Genomic DNA, 18,530 nt, shown 5'->3' with positions numbered 1-18,530 from the left:
TCGGCCAACTTCTTGCAGCTCTTTGGTGCCAGCTACCTCCCTCCACCCTTCGCGAGTTGTTCGCAGATCTGCTGCAACATGGTGCGGCCTTCGCCTGCCCCCGTACGCTCGCCTCGATTAATCTAGCGGTCTCACTCGGACCCGCTGCCTCGCTCAGCTTCATGTCGCTGCTGCGAGGCTTTGCTGCTCACCCTTCGCCGCTCATCACGCAAAAGCCGGCCACGCGCATCGAGCGAAAGGGAAGAGGACGCCAATGCTCACGCTGCCAGGCACGCTGGCAGGGTAACTGGGAAGCTGATGGGCTCGTGCAACGATGCACGAACGTACGGCTGTACCGTTGCCTAGCCCCTCCTCAACTTCGGCTGGTAAGCCTTCTAAGTGCATCCAACTCCAACTCTGGGGTGCAATCGCCTAACTACCGCGTGAGCATAACTCCCTACTCCGAGCTGCAAGTATGCGCTTGGTGTTTGCTGCTGCTGCAGAGCTCTCGTACACATGCGACCTGCACAAAAGCCAATCTCAAACCATTTTCCTAGTTTGCACCAACAACCTCTCCTTCCCCTTGGTGTAGGCGTGTGGTGGAGGACCTGCCGGACTGCTCTCGATTTTTAGGTCCACCAGACAATTGGTTAACTCCTACAGCCCACGTCCATTTCACACATCCTTCCAAGGTATGCATGCATGCATAACTCACCTTCTTTCGCAAATCCCTCCCCCGGTCTCGTCCCGACAAACATCTTCACTCACGCAACCTGCCAAACATCAATAGCACACAGCACTACATACGGCGTTGGCGTGATCGTCACGTGTGCGCTCTCGGCGAGTAAGGAGAGACGCTGAGCGAGGGCGATTACCTGCGGCGACGGACGATGAACCTTCCTTGTTTTTTTTTTTCATTTAGTTACTTGTGTATTGCACATTTGGGCGCGTTAAAAGTGCATTTAACTCGCTAATCGTCAAATCGCAGCCTAGAGCTGCCGAGCATAACTCTTGCATGGTAGGATCCGATAGAGCCGATGTAGGAGAGTGAGCTGGGTGAGGTGCCGAGGAAGATATGAACGGATAGAGAAAGGGATCAACGTTGTGCATGCGTCACGAAAGAAACAAAACACAAAAAAAGGTACAAGGTACTCCAATGGTAGGGTTTCAATCGTTGGGAGTTTGCAGGAGCCTTCAGGCATCAACCAAATCAATCGGCCCATGAAGAAAGTCAATAAACTTCTCCTTTCGTTTCGAGCGTCTCGTTGATAATTCCGTACAAAGCCAACGGAGTTGAGTGAGCATTTCGTGCGCGTCTGAGCTCCTAACGTAATGGCCCAATACGTTCGGTATGCAAATCTTGCCGACCGTGCACCGGGCACAGCTGCTTGTAGCGATGGGAGCTATACATGGGACACTGGATCTGCCTCTCGCTTCCTCTTCCTGTAAGTGACACACCTACATGGGTACTCGTACGTAATCCGAATGGTAAGGTATGTCACAAACACAAAAAAAAATCTAACCTCTACGGTAGAAGCGAAACCGTACAACGTGTAGAATTTATTACGGCACACACCTTACCTTCGCATGGCTGTCTTCGCTGCGTTTCGACCGGAAGCTCGGAGACATCGTCTCAGGGTAGACCGTGGACCCATCGCCGTTCTCCATCTCTCTACCATCATCACAGTTCCTGCATTTTCATCGTGTCCCGGGGAAATCACGCGGGGACATTCCTCTCCCAGTCGCTAGTCAAACTTTCTCTACCATCGCTTCTTCCCCTGTTTATCGCCCATTGCGCTGTCCATGTGGTCAGAGTAAAGGGGGAGAGAACCCGGACCAACAGGAAGCCACTTGAGCTGGAACTGGCAGACACGAGAAGACCGTCAAGGTACACCACCGCACCGCACAGAGCGGAAGGATATGGCATTAAATGAGAATGGTCCTGTCGTCACTTGCCCTTCTCCTGGTGCTTCGGGTGCTGTGTATTTTATTCCCTGCACGGAACGTACGGCCCCAGCTCCCGGCCACGGCACAGCCTAAAGTGTCTGCCTAAGCTGCCTGAGGTAATCTTCTCCTTTCGATCAGGTCATTGACAGGTACAGTACTACGCTCGTTTCGTTACTTCTCCGCTTGATCATGTCAACGATGAATATTTCACCCCCGCCGTGGAGTTCGTTTTCATTGTTTTGTGTTTTATGGAGCTACTTGCGGGAAAGCCGACAGTTGCGTGATGCTTTTACTCAAACGTACTGATGCAAGTACGCATCGATTTGCTCCGAAGCCGAATGGGTGAGTCCCTAAAATCGTGGAGCTCCTCTACCTTTACTGGAAATTGGATAATAGTGGAAACTTTAACATTGAAGCTCTTCCAAATACTTGTTCAATTAGTCGGTAAAATTTCAAGATTAGCTTAATTTGTTAATGTGTAGCTTTATGTGATATCTGAAGATGATCGATAAGCTCACAATTGTCAACCTCTGCCAAAGTAAGGGCCGTACATTAATAGGACAGATATTTAGGCTACAGAAGTAATTGAAATATGAAACAAATCCCAGACACGCGGAGACGTTTGAAGACCATCTACAGCCGCACGCAACAACCCCACCCTCACCGACGCGAATATTTGCTGGAAGGGAAATCGGCTGCAACACTAAAGACATAAAACCGCGGGTGAACCCACCCTCGCTCACCTTGCCTGTAGGAGCCGGTGATGATGGTGATGATGGCGGCCCAGAAGCCCAGAAAAGGCTGGGGACACGTGAGCCGCCTACACAATGAGTCGCCCTCGGGAGAGTGTTGGCTTCTTTCAATCTTTCTTCCCTTTCTCCACTCGCACTCTCTCTCTCTCTCTCTCTCTCTCTCTCTCTCTCTTTCTCTCTCTCTCGCTTGTTCTCATCGGTTCCTCGTTACCACTTGCTTGCTTTGGTCACCTAAATTCCTCCCCCCTCGAAATTCCCCGTTCGGTTGGTGTAATCTGCGGCGGATAAGGATGATCCGCCGATGGCGACGGCGTCAGATTCCACGCCTCGCACCGGCCTCGACCGGATCAGGTGCGTAGCGCAGGTGCTGCACGGTATGCGCTGTATATGTCTTCGAACACACGTTTCCTCAGCTTCTTTCTCCGCCAGGTCGTGGACACCGTGCGCGCGCAAACATACACCCCCCTCCGCGATGAAAAACCGTAAGCAGTCTCCGAAAATGGACGGCTTCGAACGGCAGGCCATGGACCACGTCTAACGCGGCTCAGACAGCGGGTGGTGGATGCGAGCTTTTACGATATGGCACGATCGAAAACGACCGTTTGATGTGATGCTCGCTGCATAAATGAATCCCCCCACCCCTCGCGATTTGCCACACTTGGGTTTGGAGAAATCCATAGGCCGAGGATTGAAACGCCCGATTGAAAGGGCGGATGTCATCATCATCATCACCATTTCTCCCCCATGAACGGCAGCGTCACACCCACGGGCTGATGTAACGAGCCGATGCGTGCCGAAGTGATTTTTGTCGAGTGATTAATGCCTGCTTGGTAGCGCGAGGTAAAACATTATTGGGCGACAGAGAAACAACTACATCCAACGCCATGCCTCGAGACCTTCTGATGATTTTCTCGGGTGCGCACAGGCACGTTATGCAAAACAAGCAACATCTTCCGGCGGGAAAAAGGGTAGCCGTGCTGCTTTTTGTCCGCTGTTGCCAAAACAACGACCCTATGTTATTGCATTGGGCTGAGCGGTGCAAATGGACGACGCACTAGCATGGGGAATGCAAGCGCTGAGAACGGTCGCCGTGGCGAGGTTGAAGGAAACGCACATCGCACGCGTAGGCGCTGCTGGTAAGCGTCCAGCCACAAACCGGGCCATGGCTTTAGGCACGTTCTATGTCCCAGACCGGAAAGTACTCCCATCCGGAGGAAAAGGTGCTGTATCTTTTTGCATGGATGTGTTTGCGAACCATCTCGCTGGATGCTACCTCTCTTTTGCTTTTCATTGCATTGCACACACAAAACGCTCCTGTAAAGGTCACAGGTAGCATGTTTTCGAAGTCTGTTCTACTTTGCTATATTATCACAACAAACCCACCAGCGTACTGCAACGATAGCACGGACTCTGCAGAATGAGTGCAGTAGTGTGGTTGAACGGACGCGTCCCTGAACCTTGCGTCTTGTCTTTTGCGAGCTGTAGACAATGTCTTCACTTGCAAGCTGCTCAATATTTTGTCTATTAAAGTTAGCAACATTTTTTAACAGAGCCATGTGTTTGGTCGGGCATTTTTGACAGCCCGCAGAGCACGAACGCCGTCAGCAATGTCACCCGTTTCTGGAGCGGAAATGGTCCAAGGTACATCTTCGCCGCATTCTTGTAATGCTTGCTTATCGAGTCATCTACTTTTCCTCAAAGTCTCTATAAAAATATATGTGTAAAAAAACTGACTACAGTCTAATACAGGGGTCGGAAAACTTTACAAGTAAAGAGCTGGATTGAGGAAATTTATAAATCCTGGCCAGATTTTGTACAGTACATGTACATTTTCTCTTTTTGTGATTGTTATGTAAAGCTTAGACATGTGATGCTTTAATACGGTAATGGTGCTTCCAACGAATAAAATACAAAATATCTCTATGTTGATGCATATAGCAGTATGTATTCTCATTATTCACTTTTAATCTATTTACCATAGAAAAGGAGCTGAAAGTATATTTGTGGATAAACTCGCGAATTCAGTTATGTTCTCGAAAACCAGCCATTGCAAAAATATTCAAAAATAATTTAAACGTTTACCTTAATTAGTTTACAAGAAGTAAAACAAGTGTGTTCGAGTTGCCTATTTGGAATAAAAATTTGGGATAAAATGTGTAATACTAGGGTTGTTTTTGGATGCCATGTCAACCAAAACATGACATGAAAATAAACTCTGGGCAATTCAAAATTCTCCCAATAAGTTGATGAAACCTTTCTTTGAGCATTTTGCTGAAATGAAACTACTCCCGAAAAAGCCAGTAAAACTAGAAAATGATAAATTTGTAAATATATAGTTAATATATGTCGAAAACAGCTCTATTCAGCCAAAAGTAAAAAAAAATGCGGTCGACATTTGCCACATGAAGTAATATATGTTTCACGCAAAAATATTTTTTATCACGGTGTGAAGTTAAATCAAATAATTTATAAACTGTATTTGCCTTTTTTGAGAAACAACCTAGGCTTTAATATACTTTCTGAATTTAGCTAATGCCAGAAAATCATGAAACTTAAATGAATATTATTGTTCTGTACATCAAGACAGAGGTTTGTTAAGCATTTAAACTAAATAATAAAGAATGAAATAATATTACTTTCCTAGATTTTGTCCAAACTAATCTATTGCTTTAAATTAGTAAGCTTTACGCTTTGTCCTTATTTAGAAGTTATGAGTATTTGTAATGCAGTCGTCATTTGTGCAAAGCGCATTTTTTCATAGAGTGGCATAATGTAAAAAGAAATATTTTTCTATGTGAGCAATTTATGTCACTGCTATATTGCAGTTTTAATCCCGATCATTAGCAAGAGACAGCATTCACAGAACAGGTGTTCGCCTATCGTATCATCCAACCGCAGTGTCGGGTAAAGACAGAGTTATGGCGTAAACATAAGTCTGTATAAACCTAAGTCTGTAGTTTAATATTATTTCTACTTCAGTAACAATTCTGAAGCGTATACAATATGTTTAAGAAATATTGTGTCCGTTGAGCTTATGCCCTCTTTGTGATAACCCAAGCGGCCGCTTAGTCCGAACTAAGTCCAAACTTCTGAGGCTTTTGGTGGGCTAAACAGATTCTCTCGTGGGCCACATTTGGACGAATTTTACCAACCCCTGATCTGAAACTGCAGGTATGTTGGTGTAGTCATCAGCTTGCACGACTTAACAACATGCCCGTCATAGTTCAAGCCCCGAATAGACCGTGTCCCCATATGTAGGATTGACTATGACTATAATAAATAAGTCACTGAAAGCCAAGCCCTCTAGTGGTACAGACAGGCCTTGACCGACGGTTGTTGTGCCAAAGAAGAAGAAAATCTAAGCTGCAACTCCCCGACATAACTTGCACAAAGGATCCGGTCACCGCGCGAAGGTCATATCTTTCACATTCCACCAAACGGCAACAAGCCGAGCAACAAATTGGCGGCACTGCAGCGGACGGGATGGTCGCCGTCTGCAAACACAGCGTCCGTTCCGGCTCGAGCCTCGATAACGAACCATGGGTCTGATGCGACCGGAAAAGGCTCGGCCGTACCCGATGGATATGGACGAGGCTGTCTAGAGTGTTTACTCTAGATTGCTCCGAGATCGTTTCTCGACCGACCCGATCATTCCGAAAGGTTACGGAGCGCAATCGATATCCGCTCCGTCCAACACCTACGGCTGGCTGCTTCTTCCGATCCGGTTGGAATTCCGGATAGGGCGGAAGATGCGCAAAAGTAATGGACAATGTGCGCGTACGGCTCTCTGTGGCACTCTTCTTTCTCATACAAGTGTCTCTCTGTTTGCATTGACGCAAGAAACAACATAAGCCACTCAAGCGATTAGTCACACGGGCAATAAAAACGGAAGATGAAAAATCGACGTGTGGACGGCAAAATGTTTCCCAACCCTCCAACCGCTTACATCAGTGCTTATCAGGAGTTTGAGTTTTAACATTCTTCTTTCTTTCTTATTTTCCTTCTCCATGGGGGTCATGGCCAGATATTACCTATACATATTTTCAGACGCATGATGTCTCATTCTTCCAGCAATGTTGAATTTAAGTTTTTTTTTTTTTGGGAATCTCTCCGCAACACTGTTGGATGTTTGATGCAGTGTGTTGTTTCGTTGTTTGCATAAGATCGGAATCTTCCATCATCTCCAGTGGGAAGCCGCTCTCTCTCTCTCTCTCTCTCTCTCTCTCTCTCTCTCTCTCTCAGTGTTATCATCATTTTTTGCCCAGATCGGAGTCAATATTTGCCTGGCTGGTGGCTGATTGGAATGGTTGGTACACTAGAGCCGGAGATATATGTTACCTGAGAACTCGGCACGGAAAACTTCTGGACGTCGTTTGCCTGTAAGCAAGCATCCTATGTTTGTACGGGCACAACTCTTCGAGCAACTCGCTACTCAGTACCGGTACAGTCTTAGAAGGCATCTGGTACTATACTCTCGCATACTGTTAATTGAACAATAAATCGCTAACGTAGTTCATCAGTAAGCAGCGAAGCTACGGCCCCAAAGCAAACAGATGGACTTCTGCCCATGTTGAGTTTGCAACCCAGACTGTCGTCGCGGTCCACGCGTCGCGAGGTGTAACACATACGCACAGGAGGAGACGCGGACGCTGTAACTACCGCGGGCAGCTGTTAGTTGTCGGAGACGAGCTGTTGTTGAGATGAGGATCGAAATCACTCGAACGGATCCGGGGATCAGCCGGACCTTTCACGTCGTTTTTCGTTTTTATCGCTCTCTCTCTCTCTCTCTCTCTCTCTCTCTCTCTCTCTCTCTTTCATTCTTGTTCTCTCTCTTTCAACACACGTCCTGACTGACCCCTCCGCGCACTACGATTAACAGTCGGTCTAGTATCAATCGGTAGGAAATTGGTTAGTGCGGAGATGTATCGCGTGTTTCGGTGTGCTTGTTCCTGTATTTTTTCTTGTCTCGCTCGCTTCCCTATTGCACCATCAGTGCCCACAGAAAGTCAGCCTCTGCTAGAGCCATATGTTCTACCCCTTAACGCACAACATACACGCATGTGTGAGTGTGAGCAACCCCTTTCTACGCGCACTTCACCTTCACCTTTCGCCAGACTGGGACCCGGTGTGTTTGCCCGTTTGCTTAACGACGCGCATCGTCCACCAGTTCTGGAAGGAAGCGATCCCAAGATAGGGCAATAAAGGAAGAGAAACAAAAAAAAACACACACACAGCCCTTGTCTCTAAATGTAAAGAGATAGATGGTGATCACCAACAACAGCAAAAAGCAGAGGGAAAATAAAAACAAATGGATCGCAAGAAAGGTGAAACCTTAAGGATATACAGACGGCGGAATATAGCAAGCGTAGGGCGAAACAGGGTAGTGAGGGGATAAAAAAGCAACGACGAAGTTACAATTAGCGTGGTTACGATAGAGGAATAAAGAAGGTTAGGGTCGATGTTTCTTTATGGTGCGTTCCTTTATCTTACTTCCACCTTTTTAGGCTTTTTTCGCGCCCGTTTTTGTTTTTTTGCTTTTCCCTCTCGAGATGAGAGTGTCTGTAAGCGGGCGCTTGGGCGCGCGCGCGCGCCCTTTCGTCCTTAGCAAAACGCTCGCTCGTAGGTGGAAGTGCGTCAACGGACGTCGGTGTGGAATCCGTTGCCCTCGCTAGACACTGCAATGCACCGGCTGTACCGGCTGCAAATGAGGGTCGGTAAAGTCAACGCCGTTGCGTAGCTGCGGGCGAACGCACAGACGCTGCCGCCTTTCTCGACACGTACCTTCATCCCATCGTCCGTGGGCATTTGGATCTTCGCGATCTTCCGATCGTCAAGACGCGAGAGAGGACGCGTGCCCACACCGAGACACTTCCGTTTCTGTGCTGAGCACAGATGGTGCCCGAAACCGTCCGTCGCGCCTGACGTGTCCTGCTGGACATGCGTTACTGCCCATGTCCGTTAAATTATCTGCAACGTTTGACAGGCACTTGCGCAGCGGCCAAATGCTGCGGGTCAGCAGGATCGACACCGGAAAAGGGATGCTGCTACAACGCACACACCGTTCAACAGCCAACAGATGGCGTGGAAATTAGCGCAGCCGTCCGTGGTTGGTTGCGCAATCTATTGACGCAGTATGATTGGGTCGATCTCGCCCCGGTTCTCGTCGCCACTTTCTTGTCAACTCATTGCGCCGCACAATGTCATAAGCTAATGAACTCTCGCCTGGCCACCGCATACGTGTGTGCTAAGAACAGCGCCGCGATACCGTGTTCGCGTATCTTCGGAATTAAACTCACAAAGCAGCGCTGCTCATATGGGTTGTGCCGAAGTGCTTTATCACGTTATTGCGTGTAGTTGGTGGCCGTTCCGTGCCCATTCCTCCCGTAGTTTTGTTTGTGTGCCCATCCCCTCCCTCCCCTTTCCGTTCCATCTGATCTCATTTCTCATTTAAATGAATGCAGCACGTCTTGTGGCGATCGAACGGGGTGAACTTTGACTCTGCCGGCTGCCGCCAGGCACCGGGCGACAGTGTGCTGGATCGAGCAACCACTCGCGCGCAATCGTGTAGCGCAACCAAGTGTACAATCCAAGGCAAGGCATACTAGTCAGATGGGTCTACGTCCGGACGTGTGGTGCCACCTATATCTACCGATCGACCCGATAGCCCGTTGGAACCGGCGACAGATCCCGCGGCGCGGCAGCGTTTTAATTCCGATGAGGTCCTAGTTTAACTGCCTGCAGACCTCTGCCAGGGCACTGGCAATGCATCGGATAGATGAACACACATCAACTATATAATCCTCTCTCTCTCTTTCAGGTTTGGAGACCTTGTATCTATCGCCGCCTGCTTTGCCGTTACCGTTCAGCGTTTGGTCTTTAATTTCCCATCCGGTTGCATATTTGCATATGCATGAAGGATGTTGCAAATGTGACGCGCGTTGCCAAGACACACAGGTCGGCTCATCGTACGGAGGAGAAGCTTCACAGAAGAACCGAGTCTTGGTTGGGTGTTGCTTTGAAGTTGTCGCATTTGACATTTGACCATCGCACCACAAACAAATGCGTGCTCTCACCTTTCGTGGTTCTTCGCTAAGCCCTCTTTTAATGACAACCGGGAAAGCAGGAGTTTGCCTCATGAGGCCCTCCGCCATTGGGCGGATGAACTGGATCGATCTTCAGTTTCGAACTACTGCTTACCAAGGTCAACCACGTACCCAATCTTTTCAATGAGATCGAACTTAGGTTAAAAGTGACTGGAAATTCTTATTTTGAGCGACACATACCGACGCTGGCTTGACAACATTAGCCATCCAAATCAAATCATTCTTTCTCACTCGTGCGGTCGCGTCACTTTGAAAGGTTACATGCACCACAGTCATCACCTTATCGTCCATTCACTGTTTGCTAACCTTTTCGATTCCCACGGGAGCCCGACTCGTTGCTGCGAGTTGACTTTTAAAAAGGGTGTAACTAATAAAATCCTCCCTCATCTCGTACCCATCTTTGTAACGAGGCGGGAAATAAATACGACTCAGCACCCCTGCCCCTTAATCTCGCTCTAACCGCTTCCCAGTTAGGGGCCGTTTATTCTCGGATAGTCACTTTAGCACCAGACAAGGGTAAAAGAGGCACTCCCGGATAATCACAAAGTGTTGGTTCCGGTAATTTGTCTGAATCTCTCCCAGAGCGAAGCGATCATACATTTTTCCCAATTTCAATGTGGTGCTGACATTACTGCAAGATGAAAGGAAATGATGCATATTGATTCTAACCTTTTAACGTCATCCCTCCCTCCTTAGTATCATTTCCAGCGGGTTTTCTCGTTACAATCACGCAGACAAAAAACTATCTTCTTGTTTCCATCTACAGCCAGGTGCAAACAAAGGGACGCGAAAACGAAAGTCACCAGTCCGCGCGTCAGGAGGATGCGCACTGAAGCGGGAGTGCTGTGTATGTGTGTGTGAGTGGTTTTTCAGCCGCCGATGTCTTTTGGATGCGGGTGTGTCCTTGCAGTCGTGCAAAGTAAGAGTAAAATCCTAAATGTTATCGGAGAGCACTGCATGGGGAAGTTTTCACCATAGAGCATTTTCCTCGCCAGTCGACCGCACCCAGCTTCGTGACGTTATGTTCTGCTTTGTTCTCTTTTCCCCATTTACAAGTGCACTTTTCCGGATGGGATGGCGTTTGGTGGTTGATTCACTGATCAACTTTAGAAGGTTCGCCTGCTGTTGGGTGTTTCGTATGCTGTTTATAATCTCTCGGCGGTGGGTGACGGATGAGCAACGAAAAACAACATACACGCGTCAAACTACCCAGAAAAGGTGTGCCCGATGGGTGCTCCGGAGATAGATAGACCAAATATTGAATGCAAACAGTACTTTAGCAGGAAAGAAGATGTAAAAGGAAGTTGGGTTTGTGGTGCCTTTTTGGGTGGTGGGTAAGCGCGATTAGTCATCCCATCGTTTGCTGCCAGTCATCTGCCGAGTTTTGTGCAATGTCCACAATGACTAGTTGACATTTGAAAGTTCGGTTTGCTCCAGTTTGACGTGCAAAGAGGTTTTGAATTTTGGAAACTGTTCCTTCACAAGTTTCAGACGAGTGATAGCCTGATCGAGTACATTCTGCTCTACGTCAAAAGGAGAGTTGCAAAACCAGTGTCCATCGATGGTTCCGTTCCGATCTGTATGTTCCGAATGGCGGAAGTGAATCAGCACCGGCGGTTGAAGCTGTGACGCCATCCCAAGAAGTGAAGGAGGACGGCAGCAAACACTGGTGACTCTAATTCCCCAACCGTTCAGCGGGCTGGCGGGATTGATGACTTAACCCGCAGGTGAGCAGAAGAGTGTTATCGGTTTCGATTTCGAGAGCGGGCAGATAACGAATGGGATGGGATTTTGTTTGGGCTGCTTTGGAGCGTGTAGCTTCATACATGCTGCAGTGGCTTAACCGAGTGTTACAACAAAGTGCGCGCGAAGAAGCGAGAGAGAGAGAGAGATAGTGAAGAGAGAAAGAGAGACAGAGAGAGAGCGAATATAGGCCCCTCAACAGAGCAAGAGCGTGATTGATGTCGTGTTCTCGGTGTCGTTGAGGTGTCTCGTAGTGATGAGCGGATCGATTCCGACCCGTGGGTGCAGCGAGTTAGGTTTATAAAAGTTCGGTAGGTTCATATGAGTTCCGAAAATTGGATTATTTAACCCTTTGACAGTCCTAGGATTAGTAGAAAATGCTCAAACCCATAGTGAAATAATGGCAAAAAGTTACGAAAAGAAATTAATTTTGGCCCAGAACGTTGCTTTACAAAAGATGATGAGCAAAATGTGTAATTATCCTTGTTCTATCTCCCTCCCCTTCCCCCCACACGACGATTGAATCGAAACGTTGAAAAAAATTACTGCTCGAGTCTCTCTCGGGCAAACCAGTAAATGGATTAACGAACAGCGAATGTGATGAGAATAAAAAAGAAAAAAAATCTGTTTAAATTCTTCACATTTCGTCGTCTATCAAACAGCCCAACTATCGCGGATGAACTCACTACTCGTATGACCCTTTCGGCGTCGTATGCATCCACCGAACTCGTAGGAACCTATTAAACTCGTTGCAACCACGGGTCAGAATCGCATATGCGGTGCAGAAACTACTGAACCTACTGAATTCGTATGAACCTATGGAACTGGTTGCACGGGTCGGAATCGCATACGGTTTGCTGAACGGACCCGGCCTATGGAACTCGTTGCACTCACGGGTCGGAATCGATTTCGACCTAGCCGCACCCGACTCCGGATCGATCCGTTAGTGGAGTCACTAGTGTCTAATGACCCATCACTAGTATCTCGCCCTAAAGATGCTTCACAGCCGCACCAGAGTACAATGTGTTGACGCAGTGGATCGATTTTATCTGTACACACACTCGTACCTAGCGACAGAGCGTGAGTGATAGTGCGGTTGGCGAGATGTTTGCTTTACCAGAAAGGAATGTGGAGACTGATTTCCTTTTTTCATATTTTTTATCATCACTGTCGTCATAAATCCTAACGCCTAGCCTGGGAGCGAATGCTACATCAGTGAACTGTGATCTCAAGCATCACACCAGGGGCATTGGAAGATAAGACGTTTGGGACCACACATCACACAGCCACTCACGGTTGTATCAATAGCGTCCGCTCGTGATGCTCAAAGGCGAAGGGTGCCAACGCATGGGCTTCAAAGCGTTTTCGCTATCAGACTATCAGGTAATATTGAGAGAAAGACTGTGTGTGTGTGTGTGTGTGTGAGAGAGAGAGAGAGAGAGAGATTCTGAGCTAAGAGATGACAAGGAGACGAGCTACAGAACGCTTTACGTAGCGGGGCTTTATCGGTCGATCAAACAAAATTAAACAAATAGGCTAACTTAGCTCAGATAGTAAAAGAGATGACGAGTTAAACTTGAACGGTACACCGTTCAAAAGGGCAGCGAAAAGAGATAAGCACTCTGAGAGGAGTGCGGAGCGAGTGAGTGAGAAAGCATTATAAAGAAGCAAAAAAAAAAAACAGATTGTGCAAAGAGAATCGGACGCACGACAGAGCTCGATCGATCTGTCAGAGCGCTCCCATTTTGCGACCAATTTCTTATCTAAAACCCCCACAGCTGCCACACGGCTATTCCGCTTTTAGCCGCACCTTTCTGCCAGCGTGCCGTGTGTCAGCTCGTCTCCCTTTCTGTCTCCGCTCTCCTTCCCCCGCACCCTGAGCAAGACAAATAAAGAACGTTCGGGCGGATGTGCACGTTCAATCCCTCACCTTTCCATTACTTTTCTTTATTTCTCAAATTGAAGCGCTGCGACACGATGGAAAGGCAGACCGGTGAGCAAGCGATTCTATTTACGAAACCCACTCCGGTGTACGTGCGTATCTTCGCTTCCTGGTGCCGGGAGTAGCATCTAGCACGTATCGATCTGGTCCGACGGTGTACGCCGCATGGCTCCCAACTAGCAGGGAAGCCCCACGTGAAAGCGATTTTAGTGCAGGGGTGCTCGCATGGCACGGACTGTTTTGTCCTGACGCCTATAATAGGACGAGAATGCCACTCTCTCCAGAGAGAAGAGCGAGCGAGAACATCGTTAGCGTACCCTTTCTCCGCACACAGAGAGCATTTTGGGCGCTAGCGTACCACGAAGCAGGACCGCCACACCTTGCCCGACTGGCCGACACGGCAAAGATACGGAAGACGTAACGTGAGACGACACTAGGCAAGGGGCTCGATCGGGATGCGCGTGGCAGAGGAGTTCCGAGGATATACCGGCGTGGCGCGGGTTTTTGCGGCCGAACTGGAGGGCGTTTTCTGTTTGTCATCTAGATCAAACACACGCAAACGTTATCTGGTGGGACAGTGGCGCTCTTGTCTGCGTGTGTTGGCCTCTGTAGGAATCGAAACCAATAAAAAAAGAATCTTCAAACCGCACCCTTCGCTTGCAGATGACTTGAGAGAACATTCAAGACTGCCAGCGAGCTTGAGAAGAAACTACTGGAAATGCGATGTTTTAGGAATGACTGAAATGTTATTTATGATAGACATACATTTTTGTAAAGTTTTTACATTTTCTAAACAAATATTTAATGCTCTACCAACCAGACAAACTACATGAACTATCTTCCGGACGTCCTTTGCTCTAGCACGCTTGCGTACAGCTTTTGAACTCCACTTCAGTTCGTGATGTATTTTTCATTCGCTGCCATAGTAACATGTCTCAACAAAAAAGGAAAAAAAACATTCCTATTTCTGATTGTGAATCATTAGGGGTACAAAAAGCAGTAGTCTCGAGAGCATACCCTCCAAACCACCCCTCTACAGACCTTCTAACTGTACGCAATTAATTATCAACAACATAGGGCGAAAGATATTGCAGGATAGTAGCGGTGCCTGATCCCTGATGTCGGTGTCGGGGCCACCCCAGACGCCCAGAGGTCCTTCCGTACCTTCGTGCACCAGCGCTCCGCACTCTGTTGACGTTGCCTGACAGCCGTCACCAAGGGTAACCGTTCCAGTCCAGAGCTGAGGGTTGATTCATTCTTCCGAGTTTGCCCCCAAAATGCATGCGTGGCCGTGCGGTCTTTCGCACACACGGTTTCCCTATTCCCAGGTACGGTTTCCGGGTTTGGGGGTGTGCTTGCGTGTTGCTTTTTTTCTTCTCTCCTTGTTGTTTTCCTTCCCGTTTACGCGTTGCTAGGTGTCTTCCGAGCCCTCGCAGTTAGCCCACTCCGGCGCCCTCCTGGGGAAAAGGGACGTTGAACTCACGGGCCTCCAGGACCTCCGGGTTTGATGCAATTTGATCGAGCTCGATCGGGGACGCCAATTTTTCTACCAGCTATTCGCTTTTTCGGAACCGGTGCAAAAGGGTCATCAGGACTTCCTGTCCTGTGCAAGGTGTGGAGGGACATTACACGCATGTTCGAATGAAACTGTACACTGTTATGAGTGTTCATTATGGAAATAAAGCCTAAAAGGTGACGTACTGTAAGATATACTCTCTCGTGGAGTGTTTGCTTGGGTTTCGATTGGAGACTTTAAGTAAAAAATATGCTTATTTAAGTTTGATTCCCAACCCCAAGACATCTATCTGGATATCAGACATGCACCAGACAACACAGGAAGGATTGAGTGTGGGGTGTGATGTCTTGGTTTGGGCTCAAAGGCCTGTTATGCAAAGCCTCCGTTTCAAGCCACTAGTCTGCCTTTACTACCAGATTGCTTGTCATTCGTTGCACGCACTCGCGTCTTTACGGCCCACTTCATCCACCTCCTTCTCTTCCAAAGACTACCCCCATTATGGCGGGTCTGGGTCATCGCGACTTCTGCGGAGCTGGCACACGGGCCGATCAAAAAAGAAGCAAAACACAATAAACCCACAAGCACAATGTACGACGCGAGATGATGCGGACAATCGTGTAATTTCTATGATCGACGACGCATCGCACCGTTGCATCACACCGGCTCGCTACCGGCTCGGCCTCCGTCTCAGAGGTTTTTTTTTCTCGTATCACTCCGAATGCAAATGCCCACTGCTGTACAGCAAACAGCGTGCTAAGATTACGGGTCAATGGAGATGATACCGCCACGCTTCCTAATTGCATCTGCCATCTACCATTTCCGCGGCATCACGTGTGCCATACGCGCGTATTAATAGCGAAATTACCGATCAGCGCGACAACACACACTCCTGAGTGCCACAACCATCTCTCACGGCCGAGGATGACAGATGCGCTCAAAACGATAAGCCGTTTGCACGGTTTTCGGCCGGGCGGATGAGGGGCGCATTGCAAAGAGAAAAGGTAGTGGAGAGGGAGGCGAGGAGCGGGAGAGTGGTCTCTTTATGGTAAAACAAAACCACGCACTGTCCGTTGCACGAAGCTGGATGGCCAAGCGCCGGTGCCAAAATCAGCAGGACCATTCCGCGCGATGGCGAAAGGAATTTGCGCAACCGAATGCGTGTATGTGTGCTACCGGTGAGCGTGTGCTCGCCGGTCAGCATGCCAAACACGTTCCCATATTTTATGAATGCGATTAGCGCAAATGCGTTTTCCTTCTCCTGTACCGTTTCCATTCATGCGCGCGGATACGGATCGCGACTTACGCGTCGACCGACGATGTCAATATTATCCACGGGCACGAGCTGTGTCGAATTGAGCTGGATGGAAAGAACGGGGAAGCGCAGCACCATATAAGATAGTTTTGGATGTTCTATAGTGCCTGCAACATCCTGCAGCTTCCCCGCGCAGGTTGGCCGGCACGTTGCCGTTGTTTCCTCTACAGTCGTTGCATCAATGAACTTCGCCATAATTAACGCTCGTGCAGTTTTCAACCCTGCTTTCTCCGTCAGCCGTCTCCGTTCTCTCTCGTGCAAATCCCGCTACTTCCACCTATTCATACACACACATACTCACATACAAGCTCAATGGGTAGGCTTGCTCGCATGCAAATCATCGTGATCACTTCCGCTTCTGGTGTGTCGAACGGAATGAACAATTTATTTTCAGCAGACGACAATGTGTCCGGTGTTATGCTGGTAATTTGAGCCACGCCTGAGAAGAATAAGTTAGTGAGAAGGAAAGGGGAGGAATAGAATGAGATAGGAAGCAACATTTTGTCACAACGGGTTAGCTTGATGAAGCTGACACGCAAGAAGATATGCTTCAGGATGTACCGTAAAGGTACTGGAGTAGTTTTTTTCATGAAGATTTCTCATATGATGTTATTTGCTGTTCGTATGAACTGCTAGTTTTATTTCGGCAAATGGAATCTACTCCACCATCGACAATAGCCGGTTAGCAGGCTACCAGATCATACCGGTTTGTTTAGGCTAAAGGTCTACGCAGAGATAAACCCAACATGATCTTCACTGATATTATAAGTTTCAGTCAGGCACTTGAATCTGGAACCACCCGTGGCCCGAACATTTATCAGCTCAGCAATATACCGAGTTAACGCTAAGCCACCTTCTGCTTGTATGCTGGTCATACAGGTATTCAAGGAACCGAAATAACAAACCCGCTAGCAAATCAGCGCAGGAAGTAATAACCCAACCTGCTGCCATAACACCCTTCCACGCCGTGACTTCAATCGCCTTATCAAAACCATCATCGCCAATAGTTGGAGCGGTTATTGGGTAAGCAGCGGCCGCTCTTTCCTAAGAACCATTAAGGCACAACACCACCGTGGAGAGACGATCCATCTCACCAAGATCAGAAAATGTTATCACGACTTCGGATTGGACTCACACGGCTCACCCACACCTTTATATTGCAAAAATCTTTGCAGTTTCTGTGGCGATGATATCTCCGTCTGTCACATCTTAACTGGCTGCCATGGATATATTGCGGAACGCATCACCTGCCTACTGGACACCAGCACCGGCACTCACCTCCCACCAGACAGCGATTCCCAACAAATACTTTTAAAATTTCTCCGTATAGCTGTAACCTTCATGAATAAATCTAATCACTTTCAATTACATCAACTAATAGCAATAAGTTTGCCAAGACTACCCAACATGCCTTGCAAAGAAGAATGTTGGATTTTAAGATTTTAAGAAAAGATTATTTTTTTGAAATAAAGATGCGAATAAGGCCTACTGGCTCCAAGTCTTTACATACAAAAACGAAAACAATATTTTAAAACATTGGCAAAAAATATATCATTAGATGTTTGTCTACATCTCGCTGTACCGGTTGGCCCAATCTAATGATCTTTTATTTTCAAAAAAAAAAATTATTTCAAAATTGTTTTCATGCAATTTATCGAGAAGATATTCTTCCCAACTTCCAAACAACGGGGAATCCTGAAATGATCTCACTGTGTAGTATCTTCTAAGGCATGAGGAGAAGTCTGGATTCCCTAGGACATTCAGGTCCACAATATGAATCATGTTTGGCTTCAGAAAGAAAACTGCCTGGAATACACAGGCAAGCGCAAAACATTGAGCAGAGTTCAATCATCCGAAACCGTCCCGGCACTCCCGGAATGGGAACAACCGCAAGGATGTAAAACAGTGAGGGTAACTTCTCCACCAGCTGATCGATGGATGTAAAAGTCTACACGCTTAACAAGCCTGCCTGTGGACGTGTGTTGCGATCGCATCTCTTATACTCTGTCCGATTCGAGCATCCGGAGCATGGAGTAAGAGGGGCTGGTGATTGACTTTACGGAAGACAACGCATTGAAAGCGTCTGGGATGTTCAAAGAGTGTGTGTGTGTGAGAGAGAGAAAGAGAGAGAGAGATAGAGAGAGAGAGAGAGAGAGAGAGAGAGAGAAAAGAAGAGAGAGAGAAAAGAAGAGAGAGAGAGATATAGGAGAGAAAGAGAGAGGGAGATCCAAACTTC

The 18,530-nt window shown here is 47.8% G+C and overlaps 1 long non-coding RNA gene across 1 annotated transcript; it reads left to right on the top strand.

Moving 5' to 3' along the window:
* Positions 1 to 10,574: 10,574 nt before the first annotated feature.
* Positions 10,575 to 14,327, top strand: LOC120958270 (uncharacterized). The gene is made up of 3 exons (XR_005752022.2): positions 10,575 to 12,604; positions 12,718 to 12,907; positions 13,490 to 14,327. It is a non-coding gene; the product is annotated as an uncharacterized LOC120958270 (long non-coding RNA).
* Positions 14,328 to 18,530: the final 4,203 nt, after the last annotated feature.

Source organism: Anopheles coluzzii, chromosome X (assembly GCF_943734685.1).
Source record: "Anopheles coluzzii chromosome X, AcolN3, whole genome shotgun sequence".
NCBI lineage: Eukaryota > Metazoa > Arthropoda > Insecta > Diptera > Culicidae > Anopheles > Anopheles coluzzii.
Note: the sequence above shows the minus strand (reverse complement) of the source record. Positions and strands in the feature narration are given on the sequence as shown.